The following is a 22,347-nucleotide window of genomic DNA, read 5'->3' as shown; positions in this document are numbered from 1 at the left end:
AGACAGTGGACATTTGTATTTTTCGTCATTACTTGGTAAGTGAAGTTCTACGACTGTTAAGTGATGCGTAGACTCTTAAAGGCTGCCCAGCATCTCACTGATCTTAATATGATTTTATTTTCAATGACTGCATTGTTTTTGACCTTGCCATTTTGATAATGGAATAGGCCTTTAAAAGGGTATTCCAATAATGCTTTAAAACATAGCATGGAGAACAGGAACATCGGACAAGCTGGAAAACCTAGCCAACAGAGGGGCACTCAAAAGAAACCAACATACTTTGGCATTTTCAACATACCCCTGTGCAGCTTAATGTAACCTATCCTTTTCTAATGTCAAGTTTTGACATCATTATGGAAACTTGCCTGTGATTTTTCAGTGAAGGAGGAGGATCGGCAAGGTACACCTTGCCGCCCTGCTTTACCGATGTTTATGTTCTTCTTGCTTCCTCTTTAGATGAGATAATTTCATTAATCTCTTCTTCACCGTGCTTGCGTTCTGAAACCAGACATACCCATCTACTGACAACCACTGTTCTTCCCCTGATAGTACATAACTGTGAACTCTCCTGGTTGAGGTTGGAGAATCCCAGTTTTCAGTTTTTGCTCCCACCTCCCAATTTTCAGTTTTTGCTCCCACCTCCCAATTTTCAGTTTTTGCTCCCACCTCTCAATTATTCCATTATTTCTCCTGATTTTTAGCTAATGGTCGTCAAGCCCAAAATGGTTGTTTTGAAAACCCATCTTTCAGTTTTTGGTCAGTTGTGGAAAGCCCTTTGCTTATTAGTCTGTTTAATCGATGTACTTCTCAGAGTTTGTAGAAATCAGGAAGTCATGTGCGATGTGTTAAAGATTGTACTTCCTCCTCTTTCCTGGCGCATATTGTTAAATGTATACTCATATTGCACAGATTCGTGCTCTGTCTGGACTTGGGGTTTGTGTATTGTCACTGTGTCAGTACTGCCAAGTAAGTGGTTTTCCCACTAAATCTGGCGGTTTTGAGTGACTGTGTAATGGTTAGTGGGAATTACGGTAGATTTCAAACATATTGGTGTGATTTTACAGTAAAATTGCTTTTAAAAATCACTTGATCCATTCAACATACAGAAAATAGCACTATTTAATTTATTAACATTTACTATCTCTTGAATTTATATCATCTAAACATTTATAATACACTGTATTCTGTCTTTGTATCCGTATTGTTGTGTATTCCAGTAGTAATAAATCTGCAGCTGAATGCATTGTGCATACCTACAGTGCCAGTGTTAATGTGGTGTTTTATACATCACTGGATATCGTTTTAGTGCTAAACATAGGGAAAGTAAAGGCATAGTATGATGTGCTGAATACCTAGGCGATAGTAAACTTGCAAACTGGTTAGAAGGAAATTTGGTGATGACACAAGAGCATCTTGCAATTTTGTTGTAGTACTATGTTAGCCCCCCCTTGAACCATGGACCTTGCCGTTGGTGGGGAGGCTTGTGTGCCTCAGCGATACAGATGGCCGTACTGTAGGTGCAACCACAACGGAGGGGTATCTGTTGAGAGGCCAGACAAACATGTGGTTCCTGAAGAGGGGCAGCAGCCTTTTCAGTAGTTGCAGGGGCAACAGTCTGGATGATTGACTGATCTGGCCTTGTAACATTAACCAAAACGGCCTTGCTGTGCTGGTACTGCGAACGGCTGAAAGCAAGGGGAAACTACAGCCGTAATTTTTCCCGAGGAAATGCAGCTTTACTGTATGATTAAATGATGATGGAGTCCTCTTGGGTAAAATATTCCGGAGGTAAAATAGTCCCCCATTCGGATCTCCGGGCGGGGACAACTCAAGAGGACGTCGTTATCAGGAGAAAGAAAACTGGTGTTCTACGGATCGGAGCGTGGAATGTCAGATCCCTTAATCGGGCAGGTAGGTTAGAAAATTTAAAAAGGGAAATGGATAGGTTAAAGTTAGATATAGTGGGAATTAGTGAAGTTCGGTGGCAGGAGGAACAAGACTTTTGGTCAGGTGATTACAGGGTTATAAATACAAAATCAAATAGGGGTAATGCAGGAGTAGGTTTAATAATGAATAAGAAAATAGGAGTGCGCGTTAGCTACTACAAACAGCATAGTGAACGCATTATTGTGGCCAAGATAGACACAAAGCCCATGCCTACTACAGTAGTACAAGTTTATATGCCAACTAGCTCTGCAGATGATGAAGAAATAGATGAAATGTATGACGAGATAAAAGAAATGATTCAAGTAGTGAAGGGAGACGAAAATTTAATAGTCATGGGTGACTGGAATTCGTCAGTAGGAAAAGGGAGAGGAGGAAACGTAGTAGGTGAATATGGATTGGGGGGAAGAAATGAAAGAGGAAGCCGCCTTGTAGAATTTTGCACAGAGCATGACTTAATCATGCTGGTTCAAGAATCATAAAAGAAGGTTGTATACCTGGAAGAATCCTGGAGATACTAAGAGGTATCAGATAGATTATATAATGGTAAGACAGAGATTTAGGAACCAAGTTTTAAATTGTAAGACATTTCCAGGGGCAGATGTGGATTCTGACCACAATCTATTGGTTATGAACTGCAGATTGAAACTGAAGAAACTGCAAAAAGGTGGGAATTTAAGGAGATGGGACCTGGATAAACTGAAAGAACCAGAGGTTGTAGAGAATTTCAGGGAGAGCATAAGGGAACAATTGACAGGAATGGGCGAAAGAAATACAGTAGAAGAAGAATGGGTAGCTCTGAGGGATGAAGTAGTGAAGGCAGCAGACGATCAAGTAGGTAAAAAGACGAGGGCTAATAGAAATCCTTGGGTAACAGAAGAAATATTGAATTTAATTGATGAAAGGAGAAAATATAAAAATGCAGTAAATGAAGCAGGCAAAAAGGAATACAAACGTCTCAAAAATGAGATCGACAGGAAGTGCAAAATGGCTAAGCAGGGGTGGCTAGAGGACAAATGTAAGGATGTAGAGGCTTGTCTCACTAGGGGTAAGATAGATACTGCCTACAGGAAAATTAGAGAGACCTTTGGAGAGAAGAGAACCACTTGTATGAATATCATGAACTCAGATGGAAACCCAGTTCTAAGCAAAGAAGGGAAGGCAGAAAGGTGGAAGGAGTATATAGAGGGTTTATACAAGGGCGATGAGCTTGAGGACAATATTATGGAAATGGAAGAGGATGTAGATGAAGACAAAATGGGAGATAAGATACTGCGTGAAGAGTTTGACAGAGCACTGAAAGACCTGAGTCGAAACAAGGCCCCGGGAGTAGACAACATTCCATTAGATCTACTGATGGCCTTGGGAGAGCCAGTCATGACAAAACTCTACCATCTGGTGAGCAAGATGTATGAGACAGGCGAAATACCCTCAGACTTCAAGAAGAATATAATAATTCCAATCCCAAAGAAAGCAGGTGTTGATAGATGTGAAAATTACCGGACTATCAGTTTAATAAGTCACAGTTGCAAAATACTATCGCGAATTCTTTACAGACGAATGGAAAAACTGGTAGAAGCGGACCTCGGGGAAGATCAGTTTGGATTCCGTAGAAAGGTTGGAACACGTGAGGCAATACTAACCTTACGACTTATCTTAGAAGAAAGATTAAGAAAAGGCAAACCTACGTTTCTAGCATTTGTAGACTTAGTGAAAGCTTTTGACAATGTTAACTGGAATACTCTCTTTCAAATTCTGAAGGTGGCAGGGCTAAAATACAGGGAGCGAAAGGTTATTTGCAATTTGTACAGAAACCAGATGGCAGTTATAAGAGTCGAGGGGCATGAAAGGGAAGCAGTGGTTGGGAAAGGAGTGAGACAGGGTTTTAGCCTCTCCCCGATGTTATTCAATCTGTATATTGAGCAAGCAGTAAAGGAAACAAAAGAAAAATTCGGAGTAGGTATTAAAATTCATGGAGAAGAAGTAAAAACTTTGAGGTTCGCCGATGACATTGTAATTCTGTCAGAGACAGCAAAGGACTTGGAAGAGCAGTTGAATGGAATGGACAGTGTCTTGAAAGGAGGATATAAGATGAACATCAACAAAAGCAAAACGAGGATAATGGAATGTAGTCGAATTAAATCGGGTGATGCTGAGGGAATTAGATTAGGAAATGAGACACTTAAAGTAGTAAAGGAGTTTTGCTATTTAGGGAGTAAAATAACTGATGATGGTCGAAGTAGAGAGGATATAAAATGTAGACTGGCAATGGCAAGGAAATCGTTTCTGAAGAACAGAAATTTGTTGACGTCGAGTATAGATTTAAGTGTCAGGAAGTCGTTTCTGAAAGTATTTGTATGTAGTGTAGCCATGTATGGAAGTGAAACATGGACGATAACTAGTTTGGACAAGAAGAGAATAGAAGCTTTCGAAATGTGGTGCTACAGAAGAATGCTGAAGATAAGGTGGGTAGATCACGTAACTAATGAGGAGGTATTGAATAGGATTGGGGAGAAGAGAAGTTTGTGGCACAACGTGACTAGAAGAAGGGATCGGTTGGTAGGACATGTTTTGAGGCATCAAGGGATCACAAATTTAGCATTGGAGGGCAGCGTGGAGGGTAAAAATCGTAGAGGGAGACCAAGAGATGAATACACTAAGCAGATTCAGAAGGATGTAGGTTGCAGTAGGTACTGGGAGATGAAGAAGCTTGCACAGGATAGAGTAGCATGGAGAGCTGCATCAAACCAGTCTCAGGACTAAAGACCACAACAACAACAACAACAACTATGTTAGCACCTTATGCTGACATATAAGCCATAGTGGAAGATAACACAAGACAGCTGCCACACCCTAGACAATGATACCTTTCAAAACCATGAAAGAATCTTTAGAAATGAATCAAGCTGAGGCTTCCCTTGCATTGTTTGCCATTGTGCAATCATATCATGTGGCCACATGAGTGAGTTGTACATGACTAAATTCAGACTTTGATGTTGCCAGAAAACTTCAAATACGTAGGACAAAGTGTAGTGCAGTTATAAATATGATTTTGTGAAAAACTTGCAAGATATTGGTGACAGCATGTATAACACTTAATGAATCAACTGACATTAGTGTGTCCAAAAGTTTAGGAATAACAATGATATATTAAGTGTTGCAACCAAAGCAATCATTTCAACATTTTTGAAATCAGCTGACATCAGACATTTTTATTCTGTTTTCTTGGAGCAATTATGCAACAATTTCCATGCACTATTACATGAAGGAAAGATATATTGATTGCACTTTATAATCTTTATCTATGTGACTGGCCTGCAATTCACATGTAAGTGTGTGGTAGAGGGTTTGTCATACCATTTTCAAATTATTTCTTTACCAGACTGTCTCAAATAGCATGCAGAAGAAATGAACACCTAAATATTTCTGTTCACACTCTGTTTTATTTTATTATGATGACACTTTCTCCATATATAGATGGGGGTCAACAAAATATTTCCACATTCAGAGCAGAAAGTTGGTGATTGAAATTTTTTAAACAGCTCTCGTCACAACAAAAAACGCCTTTGTTTTAATGATTGCAACCCCAGGTCATGTATCATTTCTGTGACACTCTTTCGTGTATCACAATGGTACAAAACAAACTTCCCTTCTTTGGTCTTTTCTCTGTCAATCCTGTCTGGTAACGATCCCATACCATGCAGCAGTACTCTAGTAGAGGACAGACAAGTGTAGTGTAGGCAGTCACTATAATGGACTTGCTGTATCTTCTAAGTGTCTGCCACCAAAGCGCAGTCTTTGCTTCACATTCTCCATACATTATGTATATGGTCTTTCCAATTAAAGTTGTTTGTAATTGTAATTACTATGTACTTAATTGAATTTACAGCCTTGAGATTCGTGTGATTTATCACACTTTATCACACTTTTCTTTATTTACAGTCAGTTTCCACTTTTTGCACAATACAGATATTTTGTCTTTGCTGATGTGACATTTGTATATCACATAGTGGGAAAAGTGATGTTTCAAACCACTGAGAAAATGTTAAGTTTGTGGGGGAAAAAATGGAATTTGGTGTTAGAATTACTTACATCATTTACAATTTGCCAATTAATTGCACTGACAATGCAAGTGAACATTTTCAGAAAAGTGTTGTCAGATAGCAATATAATGAAAAAATACAGCTCTACAAGAGCAAAACTGTCACAATCACAGAAGAAGTGGTCAAAAACACCCCAGCCTAATTCCGCAGTTGAACTACGCTACAGACAACAGGTGTGGAATTGATACTTTGGTTAGTTCCAGTATTTTTATATCCATTACAGAGCTTTTTGACGTCACAGGAAAAGACTCACATCATTTGTCTTGAGACCGTACTGAAAATGACCAGCAGTTTTTGATCATTTGTACCTCCTGATGTTTTTAAACTGCATCTCCTGATGTTTAGTTGTAAAGTTTGGCAGATATGTAGTGTCACAAGGATCATGTCATTGTCTTATTTGGATATTTGATTATTTTAAGGGTGCTGATATTTCTGGATCAAACACCCTGTCACCTAGCAGTATGACTGGGGATAATGAAAATGCTCCCTTTATACGTAATAAGATTGTGGTGACTTGTGAATCGGGAAGCTTGCAGTTGAAGTCAGTTTGTCGACCTCCCAGCTATTGCAGCCTGGCTTTACCTCCACTGCTGCCACTAACGCTACATCAACTAACAGTCGTATTGTCACCTCCTCCACTGCCGCTAACAGTGCATTGGCTAACAGTTGTACTTCACAGTGTCTGATTCAGGGTGATGTTACAAGGGCAGAAGTATTATAGACTTTGCAGGCCCTCAAAAATCATGTGTTCTTTTCTACCACAGGAAGGTGGACTGCTTTGTTTCTGGTCATGTTCCCTAACAATAATGTAGCTAGTAAGATGCAGCTTGGGCAGCCCAAGATATCATACAGTATTGTTCATGGTTTAGCTCTGCACTTTAGGAAAAATATTTTTGAAGATCATGGAGGAGACATTCCTTTGTAATCTTATTTGATCAGAGCCTTAACAAGGCATTTGCAGCAAATGGTTATTGCTCTCATATATTGGCACAAAGTTAACAAACAAGCTGAAATGCACTGTTTTTCATCTGTATGTTAGGTCATATCACTGCTGCTGATATATTGGATGGTTCTAAGATAGAAATTCCTGATCTGAATCTTACCAACATGCTTCAGTTATCAATGGATGGTCCTAATGTCAATTGAGCATTCTTGAAGAATTTGTGTCTTGATCTGAAGAGTATTCATGGGGTCAGTGCATCAACTTTTGGGACAGTGCATCAACTTTTGGGACAGTGCATAAACTTTTATTGATATGAGATCTTGTGGTCTTCATACAATTCATCACAGTTTCAAGACTGCAGCCTTAAAGACTAACTAGGATGTTGTACCTTTTCTGAGATTGATGTATAAAGTAAGTGCAAGAAGAGATGACTATAAAAGATTTAATAAACCCAAAAATTCAACCTTTCCTAAACATTTTCCTCCAGTAAAATATTTTTCTCCATGCGCTGGCTGAAAAATGAGGATGTGTTGACTGGGTTGTAAAAATTATCATCTTTCTGAAGATTTATGCGGACCAAGCACAAGATTAAAATAGATACAGCCGGCGAGAGATGTTGAAGTACCTTGAAGATCCTCTGCTGCTGGCTAAAACATCTTTTTTTAACTTTGTTTTGGGGCAGGTCATGCCAGTTTTGAGGGAATTCCAATGTGTGGCCCCCATGGCACCTTTCCAATACAGTGCTTTGTCATTTCTATTTGCTGATATGAAGTCCTTAGTTATTAAGGTTGAAGTATTATCTGCTGCAAAATCAGTGTGTTATATGAAACTTGATAATAAAGCTAATCTTATCTCTGCAATAGACATGAACTTAGGTCATACTGTGCAGTCTGAGCTCAGAAAAATAAAAGTGCCTGCCAAAGATATTTTAACTTTCAGGACTGGGTGCAGCAACTTTCTAATCATCCTAAAGTCATCTTTGAAGTACAGTATTCGTAGATACATAAGCTTTTGTGATAAATACTGGCCCAAGAACTAGCAAGACTTGAATCTTGAAGGCCTTGCAGAAATTCTCTTCACAGAATTGGATAAGTGCTAAGGACTGAGATGAAACTTTTGAATTTGAGCAACTTTTTGGTAAGGATGTATTTTTAGTTCTCTGTGCAAACTGCAAGAGGACTGAGATGGGAACTGATCACATGTGGAGGGACTTATTTGATGGTGATACTACCTGTCAGCATTCTTAAAGCTTTCTTCAAAAGCTTCTCTTTCTGAGCCATGTTCAAGTCTCTGTAGAGCAAAGTTTTTCCATTAATAAAGAGTGTATGAGAGTCAGCCAAGCCAAGTCATTGATAGCCATATGTCAAGTGTATGATGACCTGGCGATGTCTTCAAGATTGTTCTTAACAAGAGAATAATTCTGAACTATCGCAGCGCTTGAGATCAGTATGGTGAGGCTTTAAAGCAGAAGCAACATGAAGAAATTAAAGGACAGAAGGCCAAAAAGTCACAGATACTGGCCAAAAGGGCCACTGTACTAAGTGGAATTGATGAAGAGATTTGAACTGGTTGTTTGAAAAAATACGGATTATTATTATTTGGTAGAGAAAAGTCACTAAATTTACCCCAGTGCTGTTCTTATTTTTTAAACTTTATTGTTATGTTATATTACATTTTTTATGTTTGTCTGGTCTGATGCATTATCTTGCCAGGAAAGTTCATAAATCCTATATGACAGGATGAAGGTGTTACCAAAGTATGAAACCTAATGGGAAAGGTGACTGAAAAGACCTCTGTCTACATTTTGATGGTCAGTTTGCCCGGAGTGTCAGGATATAAATGTGTGTTTTATACACTGTAATTTATGTCCATTTTTTTTTAGTGCCAGAAACTTGACCGCAGCAGACAGCCCATAACAATCTATGCTGATTTAGGGAAATAATGGCCAAGCAGCTTACGTGCCAGATGTTTACTGCTCACAAGGAAAAGAAAATTCATAAATAAATTAGTTAAAAAACATGTTACAATCTGTTTCCAAAAAGTATTTCAAGCCATGTATCTAAAAACATTTCTTACTCCAGTTCTATCAGTTGTGAAGGAACCTCTCACCCATTTTGTGGAGGAACCTCTTACTTTCCGGCCTTTTCAGGCACGTGTCATTACCCATAACACTGCTTCATTCTGTCAGTATCTATCTCAACTTTCCAATTCAACTGGAGTTCAATGCAAGAGTGTAGGTTTGTGTCCTAATGCAGCACACACTGCTAATGTTTCAGGAGGGTGCGTGACAACTGATAATCCTCTGTGGAAAGAAAGATGCATTCTGAAGAATAGTTTTTAATGTCATCTCTGCTGCAATATTTACCCTCAGCCCATCATTTGAAAACTGACTTATACGGTTTGAGACAAAACTTAAAAACAGGATAGCAGTAAATCAATAATGTTAATGCACAGGTGAATTGCCATTTCCAGGCAACAAGTTACAAAGGTCTGTACTAAAGTTATGATTTGAATTGTTGTTAAAATTCTTCTTTTCTTTCTTAACAACTTTCCAGATACATTTGGAAACATACGTATTTGATGGAAGGTAATTTCAAGCACAAATTTAAAATTTCCTAACTCTCTATCATTTAAGACTAATTATAATGCCTGAATCCTTTGATTGCTCATTTTAGACATGCAGTGTATTTTCTCACAACTTAAAATTTGTTTGAATTTTACCTGAATGGACTGAAAGTGGCACCTAATTTGCTGAAAATTTCTGAATTTCCACATATTGTAACACCTAATGAAAAGGCAAAATGCCCTCACATATGTTTAAAAGGTTTGATTCCATAGAAAATGTGTTTTATCTTGAAAAGAATTGATGGGCTTAATATAAACATCTTAAAATCAAAGTATTTGACACAATGTAGGAGATTTTGGAGTGATAAATTGTAATTAAATGTTGGGTTCTGCCATAAAAGTTTCTTTTAAATTATGAGTTCATAATATGTCACTGTCATAGCTATTAGACGCAAAACAGTTTTAGCCAAGTAGAATTTTCTGTATACACTTTAATTCTTTGCTGTAATACATTTGTGTTTTTAAGGGTACATCATAGGCTTTGTAGTGCTTCAAGAATTTCGGGGTAAATTCTAGAAACACTTGGCTTCCAACATCTCGAACACCTGATATTTTCATGATGAGGTTGAGAGAGCCTTTTTATTGCTTCACACATATCTGTGTGTGCAGAAGGGACAGCTGTCAAGTGGCCCTGACAAGTGGTTGCCAGCAGCACCTTGGAATTGATATCAAAAAGTCAAAGAGTATTCGTATAATGTTCCGTGGTTTGTGGAGTCATGAGGATTGTTACAGAGACAGATGAAGCGTGTATTTTATAGAGACCCTTACTTCATGTCTTGGCTTTGCATGAGGCAGCACGTATGTAATTGTATGGGTGTTTTGTCGATTCTGACATTTATCTTGGAACCAGATGGTTTGCTGGAGCTTGTACAGAATAATTGTTACTTTAGGGATGAGAGTTGAAAATATATTATTGTTGAACTGAAAAGATTCTACGAGTACATGATTTATTTCAAGAATAGAGAGTTGGTTAGTATTATTCCCTTTAACGTGATACGGTCTTCGGAGAAGAATTAAACAGGGAGAGCGACGTAGCTGATGACCCAAAGGAGAGGGTCGGCTGCACGCACAATGTATGAGTCAACTGGAAGAGACATGCAAGTCGTGCAACCCAACACAGCACTGTCTCTTGTCATCCAAGAAACCCTCCCCTTAGCTCAAACAAACGATATTTTACACATATTCATCATGTACATTAATATCTATCATGACACTAATTTATATTTCAATCAATATACAATATATCTCTTTTAAGTCTTGTGTACTAAATACCTAGATTTTCTTTTTCTTGTTTTTGTTCGTTTCAACAATAACTATCTGAGCATTTCACCCGATGTTGGAGTTAGTACTTTTACATCTAGTAATCACGTGGACAACACTTTTGATTTCCAGTCAAAAACTCCAGGTTGCATAGACTTTTAACTGCCTCATTCTTTGGTATAATTCTCTAAACTATCTTTTCTTTAGTACTTAACAGTCTCATTTCCTACAGTAACTTGTATTCTGGAGGAAACTCTGGAGAAAAAAAATGAACATGTTGTTTCCAACACTCGTAACTCCTAATAACGCTGTCGATGTAAAGAATCCAAACTTACCAGAATAATCTCTATAAAATTGTGTGACTTCTGTCATGATAATGTCCTTCCCTTTAGGCACAGTACCTATACTTTACCTCCGGGTTGATCCTATGGATGCACTACCTCCTTCCATTTTGGTAGGTACGTCCGTTTCTTATTCCTGTATTCTATGGTACAGGTCAATCCCCTTCTTGGTACCCCTGCTCGCACAGTGTAGGTCAGCCTCTCTTCGGTCTGCCTATCTTCCCTTTTCTTCATTCAATAAAAGCTGGGTGTAACCCCCCTTATCCTTTGTGAGCAGGCCCCATGATTTATTGCCCTAGTTTACATCTTTATGTATACTGTCGCTAAATATTACCTGGCGAAATTCAATTGTACTTCACACTTCACTCTTACCTCTGGGTACCTTATTTGATCCCCTAGAGTCCTCCACTTCTTTTCAACTTCTACACTTTCAGCAGACCTCATATTTATATATAATTCACTATATCATACCTTTCCTTATTCTAGACTTGTCCCACTATCCTACAAATCAGCCGAACAGATATTCGACTGATATTTCTAAATAATTATCACCATTAGTTCCTCACTGGCTTCTGCTCATTAGTTCTTCATTTCTCACACTTCCTTGTGCTGCGATATAGAACCATCTCTGTTCTTATACCTATGTATATATATATATAAGAAGCGATAAAAGATAAAAAAGGGACACTGCAGAATCGTCATAAATCAACCATACAATATGTGCATCTATGATGCAGAACCATCATATATCAACGATACAATATGTGCATCTACCCAGATGTACATACGTCTTTATTCCCCTTTAACCCTTGGTAGTTCTGACATCGCTTTAGTTTCTAGCCCGTAATTTTCATGTTTGTGTCTAACTGTAATATTGTGCGTACGTCGATGTGTGTTCGTACAGCCTGATTATTTGGCCTACTTATTTGAAATAAGTTGAAGGTTATAGGAAACCACGGAGAATGAGAAGGACTTCAGTGATAGAAGTATATGCATATGGAAAGAGGGACAGATAGAACGGTACTCAGATGAGAAGTCATTTGAATATTTAGTTTCATTCTGTCTCTAATTAAAGTCAATGAATAGTTGATTAACATGAGTATTCAAAGAACTAGTGAGTTCACTCTTTAAATCTAACTTGAGATTTCCTACCTTATTATTTAAAGAGTCAAATTCACTCTTTAACAAAACTATATTAACTGCTTGATTGTTCATGGTTTCGCTTTGATAACTTTAAAATTTCACACTGAGCATCTAATTTGATGTTTAATTGTGTATTTACTGAATCTAACTTAAGACTTTGATCACTTAGTGCTTGTCTTAAAGAAGCATTTTGATCATTTAAATCTTGTCTTTGAGCATTTAGTTCTTTTCGTAAAGCTGCTGAATCTGCTATCTGCTCTCTGGGCTTTCAGTAAATTCACTACCTCAGACCAGTCTGGTGCCTCCTTACTCACTGTCATAGCCATGGCTGGTTCTGGTTTCCTCTGTTTTTTGAATGCTATCCATATCCCTATTGATTTTTGACCTAATGATCATCTAACAAAACTTCTCCTCGAAATGTACTAGCTACAGTACTACAGTCTTTGAACAGTCCCTCTCCCCCCCCCCCCCCCCCCCCCAACTCTCTTTCTCTCTACTCAACAATTATTGTTGTTCGCTCACCCGATGTAGAGTTTTATGCTGCATCGGCGAGCAGGTGTAGGATCGCACAGACGTGAGCAAATGCGAAGTCAGCAACCGTGAACGGCAGCCATTGCAGTCAGCAACACTGGCGGCTTACTGCATCAGCGTCGGTGACTGATTACTGCATCGGTGTCTGCTGGTTACTGCGTCGACGTCAGATGGTTACTGCGTCGACATTGGTGGCTGAGCTGGTTACTGTGTTGGCATCAGTGGCTGGTTACTGCATCGGCTGGTTACTGCGTCGAATTCGGTGGCTGGTTACTGCATGTGTAAAAATTGCTTCCTCCCCACGCCCAAATCTTCTTAATCGAAAAGTTGAGATCTTCCCTCTGTTCTTTTGACATTATTACCTTCTTCTGTCTTATATTGTGTTGCATTTGCAACGTTCTTCCTTTGGTTCAGTAGACACAACGCAATTACCCGAAACAGTTTCTCAGTCTTGTTATGCCTGGTTGCTATGGAAACTCAAATATCTTCTTCCCTTTTTGGTTTACAATTTCCCTTTTCCTTTGTGTCCTGTCACTTGGTCACCATGTTCTAACACTTTCTTGGACAACAAGAGACAGTGCTGTGTTGGGTTGCACGACTTGCATGTCTCTTCCAGTTGACTCATACATTGTGCGTGCAGCTGATCCTCTTCTTTGGGTCATCAGCTATGTCACTCTCGCCGTTTAATTCTTCTCCGAAGACAGTATCACGTTAAAGGGAATAATATGAACCAACTCTCTACTCTTGAAATAAATCATGTACTCGTATAACCTTTTCAGTTTAACAACAATATATTTTCAACTCTCATCCCCAAAGTAACAGTTATTCTGTACAAGCTCCAGCAAGCCATCTGGTTCCAAGATAAATGTCAGAATTGACAAAACACCCACACTATTACACATGTGCTGCCTCATGCAGAGCCAAGCCATGAAGTAAGAGTCTCTATAAAATACGCGCTTTATCTGTCTCTGTAACAGTCCTCATGACACCACAAACCACAGAACATTATACAAACACTCTTTCACTTTTTGATATAAATTCCAAGGCGCTGCTGGTAACCACTTGTCGAGACCGCTCGTCTGATGCAGCTCCTGGCTTCTCGTGACAGCTGTCCCTCCTGCACACACAGATATGTGTGGCACAGTAAAAAGGCTCTCCCACCCTCGTCATTAAAATATTGGGTGTTCCAGGTGGTGGAGAGCCAAAAGTTTCTAGAACTAACCCGGAAATTCTTGAAGCAATACAACATACAGGTGTGTGTTAATATTAGTTCTGCATTTGAAGAGGACTGATATGTTTATAGTAGTTTTACCTGAATGTTTTAGAATGTAATGTTCACCATGTGTGTATTTAAGAATTGAATAAATGAACTAAAAAAGTAAACTAACAGTAACAGAAGAAAAGTTCTGATTTAATGTCAGCAATTGTGGGATTGCTATTAATTCAAAGTTACAGTTAACTCATCAATAAATACAAAAATTCTTCATCTAAAAGTAGCTTCCATTTACACAACTTAAATGTTTACTTACCCTTCAGATCATAAATCCCTGTAAAGTAGACAACTTGCTGTTCATTCAAAACTAGAGGGTTAATAACACTTTTACAAATACAGAAGTTGTTACATTTTTAGTGTCAACTTATGTCTTTACTTACTCTTGAGATCTCAATATTTGTCAGCGAAAAGTGCTAAAACTTATGTGGAAATCAGGGAATTTCACTTGGGGTTGCTCGTGGTAACCCTGTAACACATTTTCTCATAAGTTACTACCTATTGCTTTGTATAAAGCTCTGAAATGAAACAGAAATATTTGGACCAAGTGGCGACACTTTGAAGTGATGTGATCTACTGTCAAACAACAATGCAGTGTATTTTATTTGCCAATAAGCTGTGTCAAATCCATTGTGTTGATATATTTTGTCTCTGTGAACTTAGTTAATAAGTCCCTATTAACTCTTCTTGCATTGAGTACTAATCACACTGATCCACCGGGTTTTTTAACGACTACCAATGCACTGATATAACAACTATTAGAAGTTTCTGTAATGTCCCATGCAATCCACTTGTTAATTTCCTGTCTTACTGAAACTTTTTTTACTACCAATATTGGGTAACGAAAAAATGGTGTGTGAGGTTATACCTTTTGTGAACATTCAAAATATTTAATGAGTCCTGGTGTCATGGAGAAAATGTCTTCGTATTTACGTAGCGGGGCTGTCACATCTACCTTCTCATTGATTCCATGTCCTGAGGATTTGTTAATATTAGTTACCATCTCCTCTTTATTTATCTGCTTATTATAATCATATATATGGACTTTGTCATGTTTGTCTAAAGTTGTTTGTGTTATAAGTGTTATTTTAGAATCCTGCGACATAACTGTTCCAAAAGGGAGTGTCACTAATTCTGCATCTTTCCCATAAATGGATGTTATTATCCCTTTTCTTGAAATTTAATAACACTCCTCGCTCTGTACCTAGACTTATTGGGACATTTAATCTTAAAATAAATGACATGGAGTATTTAAATGTTTATTTTTAAAGACTAAATCACACTATCATTTCTGATTGTATTGGTTTGCCATTGGTTCCTGTGACTCCAACTACTGGAAATGCTGGAAAGTGCTGCAGTATGTCATTCTGTTCTAGAAAGCTTTGGTCTGTACGCGCACGTTGCTACCTGAATCTGAAATGATATTTGTTGGTACATTTTCTAATGTACCTTTTAGTTTTGGTCGAATATATTCCCTAATAGGCTGTTCAGTTTCCTCTAACAAGTCATCATCCGTACTAATCGCATTGTTGTGTCTTAGAAGGTGTGAGTTTATTTGATGTGGCTCGTTTTTGTGTACTTCTGGAGACTGAGCCCATCCCTGGAATCTTACTGGTTTTCCCTCTCTGTAGTACTAGTAGTACTGTCAAAAGTGCTACTGAATTGGGCCTCTCGCATGGACTCCATCCTCCTTTGCTTGCTGTTCATTGGCCGTAATTGGTCAACACGTGGCCATCTCCTCCATTGCAGGGATCTATCCCACTGTCGCTGTGGTGGCTATGTGATGGTGATCCACATTTTGCTGGACTGTAACCTAGCTGTCCTGTGATGGACTTTCAATCTTCCTGATGCACTATGCCTTGTGTTAGCGGATGATGCCTTGGTGGCTGACCTGGCTTTACAATTTATTCATGGAGGGGTTTTTACCATTCTCTCCAAGGGAGGGCACCTTGGCGTTGTCTTCACATTGAGGTATTGGTAGGACCATAGTCTTCTCTGGGTATTGTGTGTGGTGTGCCTCTGGTCACTGGCAGTGGGCATGTCCCCCAATGCACTTTCTGCCCTTTGTGGCCTCCGCCTTGGGTGGGGCACCTCGCCAGCTTTTCTTCGCCCCCCCTCCTCCGTTTTCTTTTTCATTGTTCTTTTCTCTAGGATTTGTTGACTTCAGTAGGTCTTAAGGTTTTCATTCCTTGAGTTTTGCACATATACCCTTCTTTGGGGTGTAGTTTTGTTGACTTGCCTGTTCCCAGTAAGAGGGTCATACGACCTCATAGTCTGCTCCATTTAATCGTTAAACCAACCAACCTACCTACCTATTGAATTGGTCCCTATTATTGCCATTATCCCTCCACCTTTGTCTTGCACCACCACTTCGGTATTCCTTGGTCCTGTGTCTCCATTATTGTTATTTTCATTCGTGTTATTGTGCATTACCTTATAGTTGGTATCCCACCTACCTGACTGGCAATCTATCTGATCATTGTATTCTTGTAGGTTCCTTACCCTTCCCCAGTCCTTTGTTACTGGTTTATCCCGTACTTTCCATGGTAGATGATTTATAATTACCTTTAAGAGATGTTTGTCTCTAACTGGGTTGTCTAAGTACTTAGATTTGTTCAGATGGTACTCAACAAAATCCAGTCATTGCTGTTGTATGGTTTTGGTCCTCAAAACTCCACATGAAGTTTTTTCTTGGCTCCCTTGTTCCAGTATTTGATTGAAATGCGACCTCAACACTGTAGTCTATTTTAAAGTTATCCAATTTTAACATACCCTATTCTGCTGCATCTCATTTTAGGTGATGTATAGGGGATAGGCAAAGTAATGTGAACAGTGTTAGTATTTGGATGGTTGTGTTTGACGGTCAACAACACAGATAAGGCATGTGCTGCGCTGGACTGTGCATATTCAGTACAGACTAGGCATAAGTGCAGATTGTTTTCGAGTAGTGCACACTTCGTACTTGCATTCAGAGGTCGAGGTTAACGTGAAATGAAAGACCTAACAGAGTTCCAAAGAGGGCAGATTGTGGGGTCCTGATGAGCTGGAGCATCAGTAACCAAGATAGCCAACTTATTGAATGTTGCAAGAGCAACTGTTTCAACAGTCATGACAGTCTAGACGAAACATGGAAATACATCATCCTGTAAACATAATAGTGGGCACAAATCAAAACTAAATGACTAATATCATCATCATTGTACACTAACATGAATTGTATCAAAACAGCATAAAAGTATGGCGGCTGTCGCGACTGCAGAGCTCAGTAGCCACCTTTGACCCACCGTATCTATCAACACTGTCCGCCAAGAAATCCATAAAGTGATTATTATTCATGAACAAGCTGCTCTCTCAAAACAGTTAGTGATGGCAACCAACACAAAAACTCGTAAAACATGGTGTCAGGAGTGTAAATCGTGGATGGCTGATCAATGGAAACATGTCATATGGTCAACAACAATTTTGTTATTTCCAGCATCAGGCCGGGTTTACGTCTGGAGAAAACTACATGAAGCCTACAATCCTGATTGCTTGACTCCAACAGTTAAGAATGGAGGTGGAAGTGTGATGGTGTGGGCAGCCATATCATGCTATTCTGCTGGTCTCATCATTAGTCTCAAAGGCTGTGTTACATCCTGTGATTATGTGAACATTTTAGGTAATTCAAATGTTGTTCCCCAACAATGATGCCATAATTCAGGATGATAGAGCACCTATTCAAACAGCCAGCACAGTACAATTTTGGTATGAGGAGCATTCAACCAAATTGAAGCGTGTTCCCAGGCCAGCACAGTCCCCAGACTTGAACATTATAGAATCCTTGTTGGCGGTATTGGAGCATAGACTCTGGAGCAGATTTCTGCCTGCCTTGTCACTACAGGAGTTAGAAGAGGTTCTGATGAAAGAGTGGCATAACATTTCACTAACGACTATCCAATCATTGTATGCCAGTATTGCAAGAAGAATCACAGCTGTATCACAGGCAAATGGGGGTCCAACCCCTTAATAATAAACCGTTTCCAAGTAAGTACAGGTGTTCACATTATTTTGCCTATCCCCTGTACTACAAAACTTGTTTTTGAGCCCAGTTGTTTGGTAGCATTGCATGAAATGCTTCCAAGAATAAAACAGGGTGTAAATCACCAAATGGTGTGGATTTAGGGAAGTTATGGTTTATATCTTTACTCAATATATTTGTTAAAATCTTCCATTTGAATTATAATTTAATTTGATTTTAGTTGACTCTTTCTCATGTCTATCTGTCTGTCTCTCATTATGACCTCTGCAGTCTACATTTCGTGCACAGTTACTTAAAGAAATAGCGGTTACTTGTCTGTTATTAATAATTAATGAAAAGTATGTTCCTTACTATTTGATGTTGAAGTCAGTGCTAATGGTACTGTAGGGAATGATAAAATGGGATAGTCTCATTTAAAACTGATTGTGATCCTGTACATCATTCTACCTAGATTTCTTTTTGTTTTCTGGCCTTTAGAGAACAAAAAGAAATCTAGGGGGAATGATGTACAGAATCACAATCAGTTTTAAATGAGACAATCCCATTTTATCATTCACTACAGTACAGCACAGTACAGTATAAAAATGTAGTAAATGAAGTAGGCAAAAAGGAATACAAAAGTCTCAAAAATAAGATCGACAGGAAGTGCAAAATGGCAAAGCAGGGATGACTATAGGACAAATGTAAGTATGTAGAGGCTTATCTCACTAGGGGTAATATAGATACTGCCTACAGGAAAATTAAAGATACCTTTGGAGGAAAGAGAACCACTTGTATGAATATCAAGAGCTCAGGTGGAAACCCAGTTCTAAGCAAAGAAGGGAAAGCAGAAAGGTGGAAGGAGTATATAGAGGGTCTATCAAGGGCGATGTACTTGAGGACAATATTATGGAAATGGAAGAGGATGTAGACGAAGATGAAATGGGAGATATGATACTGCGTGAAGAGTTTGACAGAGCACTAAAAGACCTGAGTCGAAACAGGGCCCCGGGAGTAGACAACATTCCATTAGATCTACTGATAGCCATAGGAGAACCAGTCCCGACAAAACTCTACCATCTGGTGAGCAAGATGTATGAGACAGGCGAAACACCCTCAGACTTCAAGAAAAATATAATAATTCCAATCCCAAAGAAAGCAGGTGTTGACAGATGTGAAACTTACCGAACTATCAGTTTAATAAGTCACAGCTGCAAAATACTAACGCGAACTCTTTACAGACGAATGGAAAAACTGGTAGAAGCTGACTTCGGGGAAGATCAGTTTGGATTCCATAGAAATATTGGAACAGGAGAGGCAATACTGACCCTGCGACTTATCTTAGAAGAAAGATTAAAGAAAGGCAAACCTGCGTTTCTAGCATTTGTAGCTTTTGACAATGTTGAATGGAATACTGTCTTTCAAATTCTGAAGGTGACAGGGGTAGAATACAGGGAGCGAAAGGCTATTTACAATTTGTACAGAAACCAGATAGCAGTTGTAAGTGTCGAGTGGCATGAAAGGGAAGCAGTGGTTGGGAAGTGAGTGAGACAGGGTTGTAGCCTCTCCCCGATGTTATTCAATCTGTATATTGAGCAAGCAGTAAAGGAAACAAAAGAAAAATTTGGAGAAGAAATAAAAATTTTGAGGTTCACCGATGACATGTAATTCTGTCAGAGACAGCAAAGGACTTGGAAGAGCAGTTGAACGGATTGGTCAGTGTCTTGAAAGGAGGATATAAGATGAACATCAACAAAAGCAAAACAAGGCTAATGGAATGTGGTCGAATTAAGTCAGGTGATGCTGAGGGAATTAGATTAGGAAATGAGACGCTTAAAGTAGTAAAGGAGTTTTGCTATTTGGGGAGCAAAATAACTGATGAAGGTCGAAGTAGAGAGGATATAAAATGTAGACTGGCAATGGCAAGGAAAGCGTTTCTGAAGAAGAGAAATTTGTTAACTTCTAGTATAGATTTAAGTGTCAGGAAGTCATTTCTGAAAGTATTTGTATGGAGTGTAGCTATGTATGGAAGTGAAACATGCACGATAAATAGTTTGGACAAGAAGAGAATAGAAGCTTTTGAAATGTGGTGCTACAGAAGAATGCTGAAGATTAGATGGGTAGATCACATAACTAATATGGAGGTATTGAATAGAATTGGGGAGAAGATAAGTTTGTGGCACAACTTGACTAGAAGAATGGACCGGTTGGTAGGACATGTTCTAAGTCACCAAGGGATCACAAATTTAGCATTGGAGGGCAGTGTGGAGGGTAAAAATCATAGATGGAGACCAAGAGATGAGTACACTAAGCAGATTCAGAAGGATGTAGGTTGCAGTAAGTACTGGGAGATGAAGAAGCTTGCACAGGATAGAGTAGCATGGAGAGCTGCATCACACCAGTCTCAGGACTGAAGACCACAACAACAACAACATTCTAGCCTTTGTATTGTCGACACTAACTCACTGCTCAGCATTGATGTCGGATCTGCACATGTGTTTACCACTTTCTCTAAACTAGTTTTTGTTACTAATAGCTCCATTTCTAAAATGTTAATTCTTTCAAGCAACTTGTCCTGTGTTGATTTAACGGTGTGTGTGTGTCCCAGTTTGCCATCTAGTTTGTCTTCTACTATTTTTAATCATTTATCCATTTCTTCAACATGTCTGAATCCCATTTCAAATCTATGTTCTAATCTAGCCATCTTTTCCCTGATGAGACATTTTTTCTCCTATTATGTTGAATCTAGTATCTACCTGATTGAATCTGGTTTCAATTGTTGTCTTGTGTTTTCCATAAATGTTTAGTGTGTTAATCAATTATCAATAAGACCCATGTTCACTATAGGTATTGCTACTCATCAGTCAACAACAAAATATCCTGTTATTTTTATGTACAATTTTGAAATATATAGCTATTATTTCTCTTGTTAGTAATCCCTGCACCAAATATTGTGAACTGTTTTTTGAAGTTTAAGTAGTGTGCATTATTAATTACCATAAGAAACAAAATATTTGTGTAATACTATTTGAAGTCACTAAACAGATAAGTGCATATTTCATGATTGGTTTCTGCACAAGTTATACTGAACTCACTGAAGGGAAATTTAATTAGTGTTCATTTCTATTCATACAGTATAACTGTGTGTGACCCGCCAGATATTCGGCTTCATTTGGTGGTGGCTGCTGCTACTGCACACGGCTGGTCAGTTGTCAGAGAAGTGTGTTGCAAGTCTAATGGCTTTGGACAATAATTTACGTGTGAAGTAAATATACTAACTTCCACTTCTTTTAAGAGATGGCTTACTTGACATGCTCGGCCGACTTTCCTTGCTGGTTAGCCTGCTGCTGCTTACTCTGTTTCAATTTCCTCTCTGAAGTATGCTGTTAGGTACAGGAATTTCTTAACACTCTTTCTACGTATAAAAATAAGTAAACATACCAATTTCATTTGCTTCAACTAACAGCATATATTTGAACTTCAGACATATTACAAATCTCACTCTTCATATAAATATATACTGCTTTGTAAGCCTCTCGTGTATCTAAATGTTATAAACAAACTAATTTACATATCAGAAAAAGTTGACTTAAACACTGTGCCCTGTCTCAACATGATCTATATTAAACATCTTCCCTTCAACAAGGCTAAGACAAAAGTTTTTCTCAAGAGTACCTTCTCAACTGTTGAGACGGTGGAGAGCCAAGTGGTTATAGAATTTACCCCGAAATTCTCGAGTCATTACATAGGGAGACCTGTGGTGTTGGGTTTGTGATGTGGAATTTTGGGAGTAGGTAATTGCTGCCTTCTCCCTTTCCCCCATACAGGCTCTCTCTCTCTCTCTCTCTCTCTCTCTCTCTCTCTCTCTCTCTCTCTCTCTCTCTCTCTCTCTCTCTGTCTCTCTCTCTCTCTCCCTCCCCCCCCTCCCTCCCTCCCTCCCTCCCCCCTCCCCCTCCCCCTCCCCCTATCTCTCTTCCTCCCTCCCTCCCCCCTCCCTGCCTCCCTCCCTCCCTTCCCCCCTCCCTGCCTCCCTTCCCCCCTCCCTGCCTCCCTTCCCCCCTTCCCCCCTCTCCCTTCATCCCATTTCTCCTCACACTCCAGTCTACTCCCCCTCGCTTCCTTGTCCGCCCCTCTCTCTTAACTCTCTTCGCTCCCTGCCTTCGACCTGATCTCCCTCTTCCTCTCCTTTC

This window comes from Schistocerca serialis, chromosome 4, assembly GCF_023864345.2.
Source record: "Schistocerca serialis cubense isolate TAMUIC-IGC-003099 chromosome 4, iqSchSeri2.2, whole genome shotgun sequence".
NCBI classification, from domain to species: Eukaryota; Metazoa; Arthropoda; class Insecta; order Orthoptera; family Acrididae; genus Schistocerca; species Schistocerca serialis.
Note: the sequence above shows the minus strand (reverse complement) of the source record.